Source organism: Tympanuchus pallidicinctus, unplaced genomic scaffold, assembly GCF_026119805.1.
Source record: "Tympanuchus pallidicinctus isolate F22 unplaced genomic scaffold, pur_lepc_1.0 scaffold1, whole genome shotgun sequence".
NCBI lineage: Eukaryota > Metazoa > Chordata > Aves > Galliformes > Phasianidae > Tympanuchus > Tympanuchus pallidicinctus.
Genome location: NW_026294618.1, coordinates 86,178,363 through 86,194,180, shown reverse-complemented (window position 1 = coordinate 86,194,180; position 15,818 = coordinate 86,178,363). Strand labels below are relative to the sequence as shown.

Below are 15,818 nucleotides of genomic sequence, written 5' to 3'. Positions count from 1 at the left end.
TAATCTTCTGTGAATTACCATGAAACTCTTTTTCAGGGCAGCCCACAAAGGCTGAAAACCTTCTGCTCCCTTTGATTTGGCCCTGATGTGCAAGCTGTCCACCTGGAAGCTCATCAAAGAGCAGTGCTACATTGCTACATCTGTAATTGCCTATGAATAGCACTGTTGCTTCTGTGCTGGCTCCTGAATCCACATGCTGCCTACAGGGTGGGTGCATCACACTTTACTCTGGAAGTTTACGACTGATGGATGTATGATTGCTTTTCATTTGTGACAGGGCAAAACACTTCTGCCAATAGGTCAAAGCAGAACAGCTGCAGCCCAAAAATCTCACTCCTCCCACTGGGATATTCATACAGCCATTTGAGCTGGAAGGGACCCTGATTGATCACCTGAGATGAGCAATGAGTCAGCCTGAGGAGCACAGGTGAAGGCAATTCACCTGTGCTGCCAGAAGGGTGGAGCCAGGCTCCAGCTCTCCTAGACCTATTTAAGAGCTGGCTATCAGTGGGGAAGGGTTTCTTCTGGAGATTGCCTTTGCTGGTGTTTTGTGAGCAAGCCCAGGATAGGGGTAAGCTTTCTATTTTTTTCACCTTTGTTATCATAGTCTGCTTTGCCTAAATCTCTTGTTCATTTTGTGAATATAGCATCCTAAAATTCTTTGATTATATAGCTTAGCAGCAAGGTCTTGGACTAAGGTGAGGGATAGCCCCTTAGTGTATAATGGCAGTAGGTGTGCAAAAAGGGAAAAGAATTTGTATACCTCAGGAAGGCCCATAAGTTCCCTTAATAGGTCAAGATACACCCAGTCTAAAATTCAAAGTTAATCCAAACCCAGGGATTCCTAGCAGCAGCTGAATAAATTTAAAAAAGAAGTTAACAGAGCATACACAGAAAGATACAGATCCATGGGAGAATTTTCAATTTAAGCAAACAAGCAGCTGAGGATGAGACGGTGAGACATAAAGACAGCACTCAGAATCACACAGGAAACTTGAGAGAGCAAAGCCCTATGCAATCACACTGGAAACCTCACTCCATTTTTCCGACTCTATGACATGTGTCACCCAACCCTCGTGCAACCGTTTGGTGGCTCAGGAAGAAGTCCATAGCTTACTGATCATAATTCTCCAACTCAGTTCTTACACTTTGGCTCAAACTTCCCTCTCTCTGAGTGGTAAATCTGTGGGAAGGAAGGTATTTCTAATCTATTTGAGAAAGTGAGGCACTGAAACATGTTGCCCAGAGAGGTGGTGGATACCCTGTCCCTGGAGACGCTCAAGGTCAGACTGGCTGGGGCTCTGAGCAACCTGATTCAGCTGTGGATGTCCTTGTTCATTGCAGTGAAGTTGGTCTTGATGGCCTGTAGCGGTCCCTTCCAACTCAAATGATTCTATGGTTCAATGAAATATGTTCTTATGACTGTTCCATCACTGGAATTGCAGTGCTTACTAATCTTTGCAGAACACTACTTGCATTCCTTTCACTAATCACAAAATCAGTGTTCATGAGAAAGTTTGCTTTTTTCCTTAGAATCAGCATTTTGAGTTCTTTTTTCCTTTCTCTTTAGATTGCTCCCATTCCGTTTACTTTTCAAACCCATCTTATTTTCTCTCAAATGATGGTCAAAGAAAGCAACTGACCTACCATGGTTCAGCTCTCACACAAACTGGTTGCACAGAGCCATGGACATGAGAATGGTGCTTTTGGAGCAGCTGCCTGCTTGGCTGTCAGTACCACCTCCCACAGCCCTGTCTTGCTGCATGTGCTGTTAGCAGGGGTGGATGACATCGTCACACACCGTTAGCTGCCCAAGAATTAAGCAGGTTGTAATACTGTGTCCTCAAGAAATTACTGCTTCTTGACAGGCCCTTTGTTCTGAGATCAGCCTCTATTTTACTTAACTGGGCCACTGAAGAATGTGTCACAGCATTTCAGCACTGCTCAGAACTGGCTGAGTGGAGTCAGTGATTAACAGCACATTCTGGGATACCTAGTGATCTGCATCGAGTGTTTAGTCCTCAGAATCTGCTACATTCATAAAATCTGAAAAATGGGGCCTTTGTAAACTTTCTCCTAAGGTTTTGAAGCATGTTTTCTTGCAGCTTTTGTGCTAATCAAGTCCATTATCCCTGTGCTGGTGCCCTGAGCTATGTCTTGGCACCTGCATGCAGACATTATATAAATACATACGTAGCAGATTTTCAGGCTGCTCGGGACTTGACTAGCTATTGCTTTTGCTTCCTGGCAATCTCTTCGCAATTGAATTTATTGGCACAAATATTCTTCAACTAAAACAAGTCTGAAGTGGCTCTTATAGAAGTCTTTTGAACTGGTATTGTGTAAAATCTTGCTAGGAGCCCATTTCCCCGAGGTACAGACATCTGATCAAGGAATGTGCTGGAGCACTCACATCCTGTAAACACACGCTCAGCTTCACGACTTCACGCTTTTCTGTGATAATAAATATTTGCAGATGATTGGTATTTCAGAATGCCACTCCCCACTCTAAAACCACTCATGTTCCCACTTCAACTCTCTCCCTATCATTTTTTTTCCAATGGCCAAATCCCCATTGCAAAAGAGACAGAGTAAATCACCCCCTGAAACACCTCACAAGAAGATGAGATCCTGGGATCTCAGTGCTAGGCACAGCTCAGGCACTACTGATGGACCATGGTCCCACTAGTGCAGCAGCAGCTTCTCCACTTCCCTGCTGTGGAAGAGCCAGGCCCAGCTATCGTCTGCTCCACATCTGGTGTGCAGAGCTGATATCTGGCACTGTGTCTGTATGGATATTTGCAGTCTGTTGAGTGGTTTGATGAACATGTCAATATGATGGTCAAGCACATCAACTTTCATTTAAAGTAGTGTTGCCAAAGTATGTTTTTTATTTAAAGTGAGGCTGTTTTCAAACTCCCTTTCATTCTTCTATGATGTCTCATGGCTTACTGAAACTCATTTCTGGAAGGGCTCTGCAGCTCACCCTCTGCTCCTGTTGGGCTGCCCAGGGAACCCTGATCATGCTCCAGCATAGGGAGGGTGCATGGCCTTTGCTACTTCTCCTTTCTTGTATGAAAACACTCTGACACCACCTGTGTTTAGCAGTGATTAGACATAACTGGGTCTAGACTTTGTCCCTGCTGGAAAAGAGTGGGTAGGATCTGAGCAGCATAAGAGCATTCCCACAACAATAGAGTCAGAACAGCACTGCCCAACACTGTTGAAGTAAGGGCTAGCCTCCAGGAGGCTGCATGCTGGTACAGATGAGGACACCTAGGAAAGCTAATCCTTATTAACCTTTAAAGTGGATTGGTTAAACTAAATTAAACTCCAACATACATGCTTTTACTCATCAAAATGGAATAAGCACTGGCAGCCACAGTGATTTATTTAACAGAGTCCACAGGGCAGTTTAATTCAATTTAATTAATTCATTTTGGAATTCACCCCTTTAATTAAATAGAAGTTCACTTTCTAACTGTCAGATTTGTTGACAACCCTAAATGAATAGCCCTTAAAACAAGATTGTCTGTTTTTCTTACTTAAAAAATGGAAGATGTGAGAGGAGCTGTAAAAAGAGCTGGTACAAGAAAGTGCTTGGCTTTCTTTTAAATTACAAGCCACTCTGTGACATTTCACATACTTCTATTTTGCTGCTTTGGATTTCTAAGTAAGAATCTGAGATGCAATTAAATGATAACAATGTATCCTCGTTCTGTAAGGAATCAACCAGTTTCTGTAGACCTGTACTGAATTAAAGCTTATAAAAAGCAAGACCAATAACATTCCCTTAGAGATATGTGTAGTAAATGGAGTCTGCACGTCCCCAGGCTCTATTCCAGGTGCCAAGAATGAGCAAAAAGTTATATTTGTTTATGCACAATGAAATACCAGTGCTGTTGTTTCAGTGATCTAGCAGTAAAGTGAGAAGGAAATATAAGACCAGTTCCAGGTGCTGTTTTTCAGTGGGTTTCCTGTCTTTAAATTGTCATTGAACTACCCTTGCTGCCCAGTTGGATGACTAAAGACTTCAGGAAAAAGAATGATGAACTGATAACATAGTGACTAATGGCTAATGCATTTATGGCACTACTGCTTATGTTTTGATGCCACAATGTGATATTTTCTTGATGCTTGAATACATGTACAGAAACTATTCAAAGTTGGTTAAAAGGCTGATACTGAGTGGGAATTTTCGGTTTCTTGAATTGCTTTTTATTATCTGGGAAGGGCAACTAGGATACAATTCTTCAAGAGGTTATTAGGCATTATCTTAATCCAACAAAGCACTTAAGCAAAGAGCTTCAAAGCTCTCCTGTCTCCTTTAAGTCAGAGGATTCTACTGCACCTTGGTGATCCAGTGTCATGTGAAAGCTACCTAATGGGGGACAGCAAAATTGCTTCCAAACCATCAACAGTTAAAAATGCAGCTGCAGCATTCCAGTAATAACATCCGGGAAATCTCAGCCCCCATAAGATGACATTGACCACAAAAATCTCCCAAGCTTAAACACTCAGAGAAATGATTGCTTCTGCTTTTTTAAAAAAACCTGTCTAGTGACAGCAGGTTTATGAAATAGATTTGTAGCAGCAGTTATGGCCAATATTGGGTGGATTTCCTCTCTGATGAGAGAGTGATATCAGCACGTGCTGTTCTCTGAAGGTCTCAGAACACAAAACCTTGAGGAATTGTACAAAGGCATTTCTCTCAAGCCCTCCAGATGGGGCATTAGAAGTCATTGCTCTGCACAGCTATGCAAGGTACAGTCTCTAATTTACAACCCCACATATTAAGTCATTTTTCAGACTGGATATTACAACTCTAGACGCATGAAGTACATTAAGCAGTTCTGTGGATAATCAAGAAGTTTTCCATAAACACCTAATCAGCTTTGGTGTAGATATACACTGTGATATGGGTACAGTTTATCTTTACATAATGCATGGATGCTGCTTCAGCTTTTCCTTAAAATACCGCTCCTGGAGTTGACTTGTTTTGAATTTCCTTTTCAAAGAAAGGAAGAGTCTGAGCACACAACATAGGTCAGATGTTTCCTTTCGTCTGGGTGCCCTAATGATCATCAGAGACTCCACAGAGGGCCTTCCTGCCTAGAGGAAGTGCTGACTCTTGTGAAGAAACTTTTTCCTCATCAGTAGGGTCTCTCCATTGCTTTTCATATCCGTACTTCTGGCCCCATATGACCAGCTGAGTACTTCACAGATGTAAGGAAAGAAGCTTACATGAGCCAAGGCCACCTCATCCTACAATTTCAACATCAACAAGCATGTTGATTACAACACAGGGGGCAGATCATCCTCCTGCCACAATACTTGCATATACGACTTCATCTTTTTTCAGGGCTTAGTCTCAGTCACTGTATAGTTTTCCTTAGCTTCTCCTTCTACTAAAATAAATAGGGATATCATGCAGGATAACACATATAGATCTGAGCCCAGCTTAGATCTTGTATAGGAGCACCAAAAGAAAAACTCAATCTTAGGCAGTTCTGTAGCACTTGCAGACTAATGAGGAATTCATTTTTCCCCTCCAGAACAGTTACCTGGGTTGATTGTCCCCAACAGGAGGTGATTTGTGTGCCCATGCAGAGACACGCAGGGTGGAGAACTGGCTGCGCCTCAATAAATATTGGTCAGATGGGAAACTGCCTCTTGCTGGGTGGTATTGATTTCAGCATCTTGCCTTACCGATTCCTTCATGGCACTGTGACAAACTTCAGATTTATCTCCACCTCTGGCATTAAGTCTTCAACAACACATCCATGTGCCAAGACCATCCAGAAAAAAATGTGCACAATCAAAAAAATGTATGTATTTCTCCTCCTTTAATGACAGATTAGCTTCATTTTTAACTATAATTGCAGTCTGAAATGGTTAAGATGTTAACAGAGCATATAGTGTGGTATTTAGAGAGCGGTAATCATGCAGTAGTTGAAGCAAGGGTGGTAAGTGAAGGTGAAGCATTTTATTAGACTTGGTGCTGTTGCAAGAAGAAACAAATGAACTCTGGTCTCCTTCACTCTGTACATCTGAATACCTTTTATTTGCTTTCCCTTTCTATAAACCATGTCTTAATTCTGCATTAATAGAAGGTTAAAGATGCAAATAAATAGAAGGTTAAAGGTGAAAAGAAGAAGCAGTCAGTTCCAGGAGAAATCAAGAATGATATATTCCAGTTTTCAAATTTTAAGTTGTTGAGTAAAATCTTGAATTTAAGCAGAGTTTGTTTTGCACATCTCAGGTCTTACCATTCAAAATATGCCTTGGGTCCTTATTTCTAACTTGTTTTCATTTTTATCAAATGACATAGCCCACAACTCTTTTCCAGCCTATTTATTTATGCCACGCTTGCATAAATCAGGATCTTTGTTTCTGCTATTTTTTCCAAGCTCATTGTATGTCACTGCTTAAATCTTAATAAAGATCTATTCTCTGAAGCGTTTTAACTTCAGAAAATCAAAACTGCAGTCACTAATGATGAATGTTTAGATTCTTGTTTGGGGCTGATCTGTAGGTCTAGAAAACTTCTTAACTTCTATTTGTGAAACAGGTGCAAAAGGAGAGAAATTATTTCAAGATACCAACACTTAATCTCACATGATTTCTTTCAACTTTGGCCAAAACTTTTGTCTTTGCTAATACCAAGGAAATACTTGAAGTATTCAGCAAAATAATAGATGGAAATTCTTGACTGGCAGTTGTTTGCTTAGAGTGTAATAACCAGTCCAGTACCACATAATAATAGTATGGGAAGGCATTGCCCCGTGCTTTTGAAAGGACAGTTGTAGGCGCTATAGAAAAATAATCACCAATCTCTAATTTACTACTTCATCTAAATCTTTCCACAAAGAAAACCACAGTGGGTGAATCAGAGCTTTTGCTAGGGCGCACAGCATTAGCATCTCTTATTTCCACAGGAAAATATATTCATAGGACAGATGCACCCACCAGCAGCAGGAGTGAGTCAGGTCCTGGCTCCTGTGGTCGGAAGTGGTTGGGCATTGTGGCAGCACCAGTGGGAAGACAGGGCTGCGAGCTCTGCCTCCCAGCTCTCTGGAGGTGTGATGGAGGGCTGACTCAGAGGAAAACATACCATCTACTGACTCGGGTTACTGCTTGCAGTACCCGGGATTTTCCCTGAAAACTCCCATTCAAAACTTCACAAGAAACCCTACTGATATACTGGCAAGGACTCAAGAAGAACAAAAGTCATCCTACAGAAAGAGAAATTGGGTCTGCTTACTGGATGTTTTCTCTTTGTTTTATAACCCATAGAATTCAGTTTTCAATAGCTAAGCCACCAGAAGTATCAGAGAGAATGTTCCACAAGTGAAACTTGCATTTCTTCAGCAATACAGTTCAGCAGTATAGTGTGATTTTGCAGTGAAATAACAGAAATTAGTTTCATGATTATGGTAGTATTCTGCTAAAGGCGATGGCCACAAATAGAGCCTCTGTGACAAAATCAAAGCAGAAGTCTGTACTGTAGCTATAAGTAACACCATCAGCCAGAATCTAAGATCACTTACTCTACAGGGTTTGCCTCATCCTCCTTTGTGTTAGCGCAGAAACTAAATTACAGTTTATATTCAGTGAGCTAAATGCATTTCTGAAATGTCCTTGAAAGTCAATGGACATCTTTTCAGGAAGCATCATGGGGCAGTGTGAGCAGAGAAAATAAAACTCCATGGTCTCCACATCATTTTTTTTTCTCTAATTTCCATCCACTAGTTTCAGTGGACTTCTTTCCCAGATTTGTATTCATCAAGTTATAGTCAGCTTCATTCTGTACATATTTTAAAAAATTTATATAATTAGCTTTTAAGGATGAGCATTGAAAACATTCTAAGAACTGAATGTTTTTGTGATACTGCTCTTCTACCTCTTTGTCTGGAGAAGGAAAATATTTGGCCTCTTTTTTTGTAGGTGTGTGTACTTCATATTCTGCTCTTGATTCCATTAGTGTTAGTTTTGAATAACTCCATTTATTTTGTTTATCTATGTTATTAATCATATTCCTGACATTAGAAACTGGCAGCCTTTTCAGATGTCTGTTGAGCCAAAATTCTTTGTTCCACTATTGTGCACCTAAAATGAACACTTTCTAGAATTCAGCACATTTACTCGTGGTAGCATTACCTCTCACAAGTTTCATTAGTAATTACTAATGTTGCTTTCCTTTGCAGGAGATAACAAGTCTCATTTAGATGACCTTGAAATGATTTTTTTCTTGAGATGACAAAGTGTTAGATCCTCTGCACTCACATGCAAGCTAAATCTGCACAGCAGTAGTGGGCCTTCTGTTTCTGAAGCAGCATGAAAAAAGTCCTTCTGTTTGTGGTCCCAAATACTTTCACGATGCTTTTTTGGTGGTGTGACTGTAGGTACAAACTTCATTTCTCAGAATACTTAAGCAAGTAGATAGCCAGGTAAAAAAATCTGCCTGTGCATCACCTAGCCTGGTTCTCTGGCAAAGTACAACTTTCTTGTTCAAAAACTGGTAGAATTGTCCAGACAATAAACCTGTGCAGCCCTTTCTGTGAGTACACAGTGTTTACAATTAGTCACATTCCTTGACATGCTCACTCCTGTAGTAATTCCTCTATTTTGCATCAGGAATAAAGCACAAAAGCTGCTTGTTTAAAGCACCCATTTTCCCTTCTGCTTCTGTAACTCTTTTACTGGCTGGCCCTGAATTCCATATTGTGAGATGACTTTCCAGTGCCAGGGCATGTATTCTATCAGCAGACCAGGTTCAAAGGCTTTCTCCTACACGTGACAGTATGAGACTGAGGTTACTCAAGTTGTCTTAGAAATGGGAAGGAAGGAAACACAGAACAGTAGGCTCACAGAAAGGTGCCAAGTACCTTGAAAGAGCATAGTGGCTATTTTTATTTGTCTATCTTTGTCTTTCTTTGTCTTTATTTTTATGCTATCAGTGGGTCACATACTCCTGTTGCTAATGGCAAAAAGGACCAGCAGTGAGATGATTTTGTTGTCAATCAAGCACAATGTCTTTTAATTTCCTAGATTCAGCTATCTCTGACCATCTCTTGCCAAAATTAAGGGAAGTCAGGTGGTTCAGGGCAGACAAATCCCATAGCAGTGCTAGTGATGTGAGACTTTCCTGTGCCAGGCTGGATGCCAGCACCACAGCTCCTGGATAGGGGTGCTCTGGGAAGGTGGGTGGCCACAGCACAGCAGGCTACAGGGCAGCAGGGGCACAGTTCATCTGGGCAGGCCCACTACTTCCTCATCCCACTTGCTTCCCCTTCATTGGAAGGCAGAAAGTTTGCTGAGGTGAATGCAGAGCATTGTCAAATGTGACAGGAGGAGACAGGAGGAGGAGCAGGCTGCCTCCTGAGTCATTTCATTCTTTTTGTCTTCTGATATGGCCTGGTATATTCCCTACATAATGCTGTCTTTTACATGGTTGTTCTGTATTTCTGCTCTCCATCCTGTACCCTGAGATTATAATATGCTGCTGCTCCTGCTCCAGCAACTTGGGGCCACCTCCCCCTGTCTGCTGAACAAATATGGATTCTCATTTCTAGGAAAATTTGGAGAACTGCTGCTAAATCAGTTCTTCAAGTATCTGCCAGCACATGTGGTTACTTCCAGTTTTTGTCAGCATTCGACCTTCTGCCCGTACGCTCAGCCTTCAGTCTCTCTTTCTCCTCTCCAGCTAGCTTTGCATTTCTTGCCACTCAAAGCCTCCTATCCCCCTGAATGAGAGGGAAATGGAACTGCCCTAATAGCCTTTGACAGACTCATGGAGAATAAACTTACCTGCAAATATCAGACAATTAACTACCCACATCTAAGAATTCCATTTGGAAATTGAGACACAGTATAGATTATCTCAAGGAAACTCAGAAAGAATGGAGCTTTTTTGTATTGCTTGTATTTCCATTTTCACATTTGCTGTATATCCATTTTGGTATTCTTCTTCCTTCAAGGAAAATTAGAGCAATCAGTATTTTAAATAGTATTTTTAGTTTGATTCACAAACAGACCTTGGTTTTAACAGACACAAAATAATAGGAAAAAGAAGATAATTTCCTATACCCGCAGGGAAAGAAAAAAAGATTGCTTTTTAAATAGCACCAATGCTGATGAAAACAGTTTCTTTTGAGCTGACATCTGTTTGTCTTCTGCTCACTACAGCAGCACACAATTGTACCAATTATAATTGAGATGCTCCAAACTTCCACCTACACCACTTCACCAGACGCCCTTGCTCTGGGCTGGAAAAACACGCTGAATTGTGAGGCATCTTTTATTAAACAAACAGCAATTGAGAAAGAAGCAAGCACTTAAGCCACCACTGTGTTCTGCTGAGAGCCCAAGTGAACTGCTACTAAGAGCAGGGGAGAAGTCTCCTGCAACAACCAGGCGCCCTTAGAGCAGACATTCAAATAATGCGACATTATTCATCACAATAGTATCTCTCATTAGCAGATGATTATCGCTACGGATGTAAGCAAGATGAGGCTTCTAGGGAGAAACAGTTTCTTTTATTAGACTAGTTGGCATATTTGGAAGAAACTAACAAGCTTTGAGGAGCACAGACTCTATTGCAAGGCACTGTCTGAAACCATTTTCAACATGTCTGTTCACCAGTCACTCCTCACTTCTTGGATCTTCTGTTGCTTGGGTAAGTTCACCAGGACACTGCACAAGTTATCCTCTCCCAGGATTTGATCAGACAGGTTACGCCACAAGTGTATTTGTATCATGTAGTCCTGGTGTCTCCTGGTGCAGAAAGCAGAGGAAAGTCTGGAGGAAAGCAGAGCCCTGTCCTGGAAGCCAGCACTTCAGAGGCTGTAGTAAGAGGGACACCCCAGGGGACAAGAGGTAGGTGATGCAGGCATGACAAGGGGGTTCCCAGCCCAGAAGCCCATGGGAGGACCACATCCTGTGGCTTTTCCCCACTGTTACCCCTCTTTCTCTGGGCTCCCAGGGGTCTGACATACAACCTAGTTCAGCACAGGGAAAAAGCACCAGGGGCTTTCCTGTGCCTACCCAACTCGCAGCCCACTCAACTGTGCTTAATGCTGTCTTCATGCTGTCAGCTCAGTGATGAGAAAGAGTGCTACCTTCAGGAAAAAAAGAACTGTTTGAAGTGGTGGAAGGTCTCCAGACACTGCAGCAATGCACATGCCTTGTCGCTTACAAGAGGAAAGGAGGATGCATGTGACACTAGCTGTGGGTGACAGCCGTGGGCAGATGCTGCCATGCCAGAAGGACTCAGCATCACTCATCCAGCACCTCCCCAGCAAGGGATGCAGCTCACAAGGGTGGAACCCCAGACGCTGTGCAGGAAGCCATCCCAGCAAGCTGTCGCTTCACTGTCTGCATGCATTTCTTTCCTTTGGGGGAGGCTGTGCACTGCTCTATCCACCCCATTAACAGTCTTCACCTTCTCTCAAATATGTTCTTGGTTTAAATGATGTGTGTTGCAATCACCTCCCAAAGTCTTTTGGATGCCTTTTTCCTGAATGCTGAGTCTTCACAAATTAAGCATGTCAGAGCTTACGTGCATCTTTTTCTTTCTTACTGTACTTCTTATTCTGAGAAGCGTGGTCTGACCATAGAGAAACATTAGCCTGCATACCGTTTTCAGAAGCTCAGAGATCTCAGCACTTGCCACACAGCAAGATTTGGACTTTCTGTGTACTAGGTATAGTTCCAGCCCTCATGGAGGTAGAAAGGAAAGGTTTGAAAATGAATCTGATCTCTGATCATCCAGAGAACGAAAGACAACCAAAACCATGGATATAGTTTTTAAAAATATGTAATGTTAGAACACCTTGAGATTTTTGGAAGTTTGGGGCTGGCAAAAGAAAATGTGCCTCTTAATTTCCTGGGTTTGGAGAAAGATGTATCTGTACTGCAGAAAAATAGCTGTTGAGATTTCATTTTCATCCTGTTAGCATCCATCATCACTCTGTAAGAAGCAGACACACGCACACCATTTCAAGCAGTCTGGGCCGCATCCTTATTTAGAGAACAGTCTCAGCTTCCTTGTACTTTTTGGTCTGAGCACTCTCAAGCCATGCTACACATTAACATAACAGCTGACAAAGTTAATCAGCAGTAATAGAAGCACTTGCATGACTTGACCCGTATAATCTATTTGAAGACATCTCTCTCTTGCCTGCTCTTTCGCTCACCCTGTGCTTTTATGTCTAGCTCACTTATTTTTACCCGCCATCTGCAGGGCAAGATGAAAATACTGTAGCATGACTGTGATTACTGGGCTGCACAGCAGAAGTTACTTTTGGCAGTAGTTACTATAGAGTGGGTCAAATATAGCTGTAAAGCTGCTCTTTTGTGGCATCTTGGTTTTTTCCTCATCTAAGTGAAAATCCATGTCAGAAAAATGTTGCTTGATTTGAGATAAAGGAAGTAAAGAGGTAAAAAATCCAATTAAATTTTGGAAAAAACAAACAAACAAAAAAAAACCAATACACATTAAGGAGTGCCAAAGCAAAAAGAAAAAAAGGAAAAACTTTCTTGAAAATTACCTCAAGTGTTATTATGCTTGACAGGAGATGTTACTCTTTATTCCTGATGTGTTTTTGTTGTTAATAAACTATATTTCTTCTAATCAAAGGGCAGAAAATTGAAAGGAAAATTTCTGTAGACCTCTAGACCTCTAGGCTTTCCTTACAATAAGAGGTGAAAAGGCCTGATTTTATGTTATTTGAGAACAGAACTAACTCAAGACATCAGATAGAAAGGACCATTTTCTCTCTTAAGAATGAGAAATAAAAGATACAATACAGATAGAAAGATAATTCTCTCCATGTAATGATGATGAAAGCAAACCAAGCCACAGAAAATTCGTTCTCATTATGCTACATATATGCTTTTTTTTTCTTTTTTCTTTTTTTTTTTTTCCCTTGGAATACTGCCTTGTGTTACTGTGCAGTGAGCATCCTGCAATTGTCAGCTGACTGTTTCTGGGAGAGAGTGTGCAGCCCTGGGCTGGTAACACTTGGGATGTGCTTGGAGACTCTCATACCTCATCTGACATGGAGCTGGATGCCTTTCTGCCCTTATCTTGTCAAGCAAGGGGTGTCACTATCTAACCTTACCAAGAATATTAAAGTACAGGCAGACACAATTCCATGTGCTATTTTTAAATCTGAAAGTATGCAAATACACACGCAAGTAAGGCATGGCTCAGGCATCCTGGTGTGCTTGCCAGGATGCAGCTGCAAATTTTGAGGGGATTCTGGAACAGGCAACTGCATCACTACTCCCATTAAAATCTATAACATTCATTCTCTGAGTTAGAGAGTCTGAGTCTGAGGTAGAAAAATATTTCATTCCACGTTGTTGTGAAATATTCCATTTACACAATTTTTGTCTGTGGAAGCATCACAGGGAGGCAGGTGAAGACAAATAAATTACATCATAACTTACTACATACACTTCATGCTTGTTTATCCTACATACTATCCATTTCCAGATGACAGCTCTTCCAAACTTGTTTTGATGATGAATTTGGAAGTACTTCTCTGATTTTGCATTTCATGCAACAATGGACGAAAACAGAATTTCTTAGTTATTTTTACTGAGCCTAGGTAAAGAGAAAGGACATTTGATTCAAATGAATACATTCAGAGTGGATGGGAGAATGTTAGTTTCTGTGAAGCCAGTTCTTAGTGGCTCTGCTGATCCACAGGAGAGGTCCAACACTACCTGAGAGCAATGGAGGGTTCTCAGTTTTGATTTAGACTTTACCAAATATATTCAGGAAGCATCACTTGCATCAGTGCAATATAAAAAGAACTGACCAGCAACAAATCAGTGGAGAAGTTCAGCTATCTCCATCTAGGACATGAGCCTACTCTTTGTACAACAGAAGGCTGAAAATATCCAGCGAGCCTTGAGCAGCAGAAAAGAACTAGGTAAAATTCTATGCAGCTGAGATCCTCAAGTAGAGACAGTAGCACAGAAGGCAGCCTTAAATTTTTAAAAATAGCAAAAAAAAAAAAAAAAAAAAAAAGAAAAGAAAAGAAAAAAGGCACTTTATGATAAAATCACATTGCAAATATACTTTACAGAGCATTGTAAAAACTTGAAAAGGGAAACAGAAAATTAAGGCCAACAAAATTAAGGAGAGCAGGAAGAATTTTGAAATTCTTGAAATTAGGGGGGTAAGAACAAAGTTATTCAATGCATGGATTGAAAAAATTCTCAACTTTGGAAAAGTGGTCAAATTTTCAAGAGTAGTGAATGCATGAAAATGTCTGGTGTCAGTGGAAAGGCTTGGAAAATTTGTATTCGGAAATGTTATGAGAGCTTGCTGAGGGCTTTCCTGAACTCTTTCCTTGAATCATTTTTGGTTGATGTTTTTTTGTTTCAGTTCAGCAGCTCCTGCAATGGAGAGGAAAACTGGGGAAGACTGAAGATCACTTAGGATAATGTCAATATTTAAAAAACAGGTAAGTAAGATGAGAGGTATTACATTGGTGCTCATCTCTGAATCTCAAAGGATATACCCACACACTTCTCATCAGTCTAGCTATACTGCACAGTGCAGCTCTGTACAGAGATACTATCTTTGTTTCAGGAACAGTTTAGCTGCATCAGTGTAGCCTCTGTCCTAATTTAATTAGCCTGGGCATACCACTGTGCTGATGCAGCTAGACTGTTCCCAGTTCTGGAGCTGTTTCAGTTGGAGTTATGTCAGGTATTGTAGCATATTTTTGTATTGCACCATAAAGGCACAAAGGCTAGGCTCCATATGCCTGTCCATGTAATATATTGCTCACAGAGAGGTCATACTTTTACCACTGAGGAGAACTTCCTATTGGAAGAACAGGCATCGATACAACATAAATCTCACCAGCTGTCCTTCCAGCATGGTAATTTGTACTTGTCTCCAGCAATAGTGCATTCACAGTGCTACAAATGATGATTTATGAGCACTGATGTAAAATACAGTTCAGATGTTGCCACCATATCATGAACTACTTTGCATGAGACTTCTTAGTGCAGATAAGGTCAACAAGAAGGTGCCAGCCATGATGATTTACACACACACAGCCGAAAAGGAAAAACAATTGAGAGAATACTCTTGATAAAAAGGGGCCAGAAAAATACTGAAGACATAAGAAATCATCACACGTTTCAGGCATGGTTTGTTGAAGAGTAGAAAATGGGATCTTTCATCTGTTCATCATTTTGTTTTTATTTTCTGCGGTTGGATTTTTTAAATAATTCTTCTTCAAGTCCTGTGGGACTTCTTCCACAGCAACTGCCTTGGAACTTATTACCCTAATTGTATGGATAATTCGTGTGACCCGCAGGCTAGTACTTGGACTTGGCTCTCCATACTACCAACTCTTCTTTTTTTTCCATCAAATTTTCTTCCTTCTTTAGTGCCATACTTCTCATCTTTCTCTTTTTCCTCCCTGCTGTGAAAATGTTTCAATTCTGCTCCCTCTAAATCTGCCCTCACCAGAGCAGGAGATATGGGATCTGACAGAGTTCTCTTCAGGTTGCTCATAAACAGCAAAACATTGGCCATGGCAAGCTCCTTGCTATCAGTTAGCTGCCAAGAGAGGTTCCTCAGGTACACCTCCAATGCCTCCAGTAATGCAATGCAAGCCTAGAAACACTACCAGCTCTTCCTAGAGGAATGAACACACGACTGTTCATCTCCTCAAAGCCAGACCTTCTAATTCTTCCTCACCTTACAGCAGCCAATGAGCAATGCTGGGTTGGTGCTGCCAGCCCGCTGCTGCACTACTGCTTCTGCAGGTACAATTGTGCCCCGC

The 15,818-nt window shown here is 41.2% G+C and overlaps 1 long non-coding RNA gene across 1 annotated transcript; it reads left to right on the top strand.

Annotated features, from left to right (window-relative positions):
* Positions 1-410: 410 nt before the first annotated feature.
* Positions 411-11,928, top strand: LOC128089229 (uncharacterized). Its single transcript, XR_008210460.1, has 2 exons — positions 411-571; positions 10,189-11,928. It is a non-coding gene; the product is annotated as an uncharacterized LOC128089229 (long non-coding RNA).
* Positions 11,929-15,818: the final 3,890 nt, after the last annotated feature.